The sequence below is a fragment of the Lepisosteus oculatus genome, unplaced genomic scaffold (genome assembly GCF_040954835.1).
Source record: "Lepisosteus oculatus isolate fLepOcu1 unplaced genomic scaffold, fLepOcu1.hap2 HAP2_SCAFFOLD_44, whole genome shotgun sequence".
Classification (NCBI taxonomy): domain Eukaryota; kingdom Metazoa; phylum Chordata; class Actinopteri; order Semionotiformes; family Lepisosteidae; genus Lepisosteus; species Lepisosteus oculatus.
This window is the reverse complement of record NW_027167977.1, coordinates 1,488,914-1,492,818: the sequence shown is the minus strand read 5'-3', so window position 1 is coordinate 1,492,818 and position 3,905 is coordinate 1,488,914.

The window sequence follows — 3,905 nt, the reverse complement described above, 5'->3', positions numbered from 1 at the left end:
GTGGGCTGGCACGGTGAGGTGCGCTGGCAGCTGTGTGGTGTGACGCCGTGGTGGCCTGGTACAGTGAAGTGCGCTGGCAGCTGTGTGGTGTGATGCAGTGGTGGCCTGGCACGGTGAGTTGTGCTTTCAGCTGTGTGATGCAGTGGCTGCTGGGCACAGTGAGGTGCACTGGCAGCTGTGTGGTGTGATGCAGTGGTGGCCTGGCACGGTAAGGTGCGCTGGCAGCTGTGTGACGCAGTGGTGGCTTGGTACGGTGAGGTGCGCTTGCAGCTGTGTGGTTTGACGCAGTGGTGGGCTGGCATGGTGAGGTGCGCTGGCAGCTGTGTGGTGTGACGAAGTGGTGGCCTGGTACGGTGAGGTGCACTGGCAGATGCGTGACGCAGTGGTGGCCTGGCACAGTGAGGTGCGCTGGCAGTTGTGTAGTGTGACGCAGTGGTGGCCTGGCACGGTGAGGTGCGCTGGCAGCTGTGTGGTTTGACGCAGTGGTGGGCTGGCACGGTGAGGTGCGCTGGCAGTGGTTTAGTGTGACGCAGTGGTGGCCTGGTACGGTGAGGTGCGCTGGCAGCTGTGTGACGCAGTGGTGGCCTGGCACGGTGAGGTGCGCTGGCAGCTGTGTGGTGTGACACAGTGGTGGCCTGGCACGGTGAGGTGCGCTTGCACCTCTGTGACGCAGTGGTGGCCTGGCACAGTGAGGTGCGCTGGCAGCTGTGTGATGCAGTGGTAGCAGGGCACAATGAGGTGCACTGGTAGCTGTGTGGTGTGACGTAGTGCTGGCCTGGCACGTTGAGGTGCGCTGGCAGCTGTGTGACGCAGTGGTGGGCTGGCACGGTGAGGTACGCTGGCAGCTGTGTGATGCAGTGGTGGCCTGGCACAGTGTGGTGTGCTGGCAGATGTGTGGTATGACACACTGGTGGCCTTTCATGGTCAGGTGCGTTGGCAGTTGTGTAGTGTGAGGCAGTGGTGGCCTGGCACGGTGAAGTGCACTGGCAGCTGTGTAGTATGTCGCAGTGGTGGGCTGGCATGGTGAGGTACGCTGGCAGCTGTGTGACGCTGTGGTGCCTGGTACAGTGAGGTATGCTGGCAGCTGTGTGACGCAGTGGTGGCCTGGCACAGTGTGGTGTGCTGGCAGCTGTGTGGTATGACGCTGTGGTGGCTTTGCACGGTGAGGTGCGTTGGCAGTTGTGTAGTGTGACGCAGTGGTGGGCTGGCATGGTGAGCTGCGCTGGGAACTGTATGACACAATGGTGGCCGGGCACGGTGAGCTGCACTGCCAGCTGTGTGGTGTGACGCAGTGGTGGCCTAGCACGGTGAGGTGCGCTGGTAGCTGTTTGGTGTGATGCAGTTATGGCCGGGCAGGGTGAGTTTCGCCGGTAGCTGGGTGACGCATTGGTGGCCTGGAACGGTGAGGTGCGCTGCCAGCTGTGTGGTGTGACGCAGTGGTGTTCATCAGGCACAAGTTCATCAGTGAAAAGACCACTGGCATTTTTCCTTCCCCCTACATTCTCAGAACAGAATCGAATTTAATATTAGCATAATTTATTACAGTGCTAAGTTTAATATTATTTATTACTAATAGTTTATGCTAAAACCTAACTTTCTTAACGCGAGAAGTACTAATGTAAGTACCTACTGTACTGTACTTAAGTACTACCATAAGAAGTACTGCTGTATGCAACAAAAAAGGAGGAGTGGTGAAACAGCCCTACACATACAGTGTCAGTATGAACAGAGATTGTATCAGTATCAGTTCTTGCTTTGTGCTGGGTTTAGCAGTTTTCCAAACATTGTCTTTCAGCGAATGCCATACCATCTCTATTGGATTTAAATCTGGAGATTCGGCTGGAGTTTTCATCCAGTTAACTCGTTCTTCTATAAGCCTCACCCTTGCTGCTTTGTGTTTCGGATTGTTGTCTTGAAAGAGACGGTGCATTGATCCAATGTGCTCCCTGATATATGGGGCGGCATGCTGTGTGACCACGACTTCCTCGAAGAATTCACGATCTATAATCCCTTCGAAATAAAATTATTTTTCAAGCAATATAATGCAAGATGCTTTCTAACATTGGGCAATGTGTTTTTTCTCGAAATTTTGTTTCGAGAGACTAGATAAGTTATTCAAGTGTTTATGATATGTCACTGTTGTGAATGTCTGTGGAGTGTATCTTATTAGCCTGTCCTGACTGGTGGAGCTCATCCAGCTGTGTCTGGATATCTTGGTTAAATATTCAGCTAGTGTGTACTGTGTTTAGGGTTCTGTAGCATTCCACAGGGCTGGGCAGCTTGTTCTCCCCTCCCACCCCTCTCTGTGTACAGTAGAGCCTCCTGTCCTGGCTGGTAGAGCTCATCCAGCTGTGTCTGGCTAATATTAAAGCCAGTACTTTAATATTGTTTTCTGTATGTTTATCAATAGTGGGTAGTAGCCTAATTCAGTCCTGCACCCGTTGTTAGGTGTTTTTTAGTTGTTTTTAGGGCTTCTACCAAATATTAACAAGTGCTCTTCCTGAAACTTACCTTAGCTGATTCTTAGGCTTAACCAGACAGACTTCTGAAATTCTCAAATATTATCAAATCTTGTTGGTGCAGAGGTGGTGGAGCCCATTACCAACAGACTCACAGCTGAAATTGCTGTGAAAAGGGCTTCTACCAAATATTAACATGTGGGTGAAAATGTATACAATTGTAATATTTCCTTTTTTCCCATTGAAAGTATAACATATGTGGTGTGAGAAAGAGGTCCTCATTTAATTGCATGAAACTCTGGCACTGGCGCAACAAACTGAACAAAGTTCAAGGGGGTATACGCTTTCTGTAGACACTTTATTTCCTCTTTTTCCATACTCTAAGAAATGATTTGGGAAACCTGTGGGACACTGGAGGTCATTATACATGAGCCTCTTTCTGCACCTTTTAAGCCATTGAAACCTAGTTGCCTTGTTACAAGGTCTAATATTACAGTAGGTGTGGTTTCCGTCTCCTAATTTCTGAGAATGATCAAATTGGGGAATAAATTGTAGGGAATACCACTCTTGCACTTCTAAGAAAAGACTATCTCAAATGAAACTCGCTATAGAAAGACATCTTGTTGAAAAATTATTTATTTTTTGTCATTTCTAAAGAAAAAACATTCATCAAGTCCTTCACAAATGTTTTGTTTGTGACTTTCTCTGTTGTTCCCTTTCACACTCAACTGAACTATGTGTTATGTCTTGTAAACGTAATCAAACATTTCACTTAGGTGTGTGGGTTAACACAAACCCATATTGTATGAAACATTCAGTTTTTCATTCAAGTTTTTTCTAACAATTGCATCCATGCTAGGACTACAGTAAACAACACATTTTACTAAAGTAAATGAAATTGTTCATTAAACAAGACACATTGTTTTAAATGTATGCAATACGATGACACTAAAAACAACACTGAAACTTTTCATTGAAATACTGTACGAGATTGTGCATATTCAATGGATTTCTCCTGGTGCTTTCTTTCATCAGTCTATTCATATTCTTGTTCTCTACTCAGGTGTCTCCTGTTCCTTTGGTGATGTCTACTGTACACACATGGTATCATACACTTGAGCAAAGTGTGATACCACCGTTTGTTCTTCTCCTAAATTAAAGATGAACATTGACAAAAGTCAGAAGCACTCTTTTCTTTGACAGACGAACAAAACAATGCAAGAATAACCATACTCTCTGTTCCTTACTCATTTCTACCTACCTGTTTGACCACTTTGTCTGCTTCAGTCAGGACAGGGTGCTGGGGCTGACTCTGAGCAATCTGAGAAGAGCTCGCTGTGATCTTCTCCCTACAGTGGCTACTGTACTCTGTTTGAAATCCAGGTTTCGCCTCCAGTAAGTTCCTCGGTCCTTTTTGGGACTTGAAAGGGTAGAATCATTTTGTTA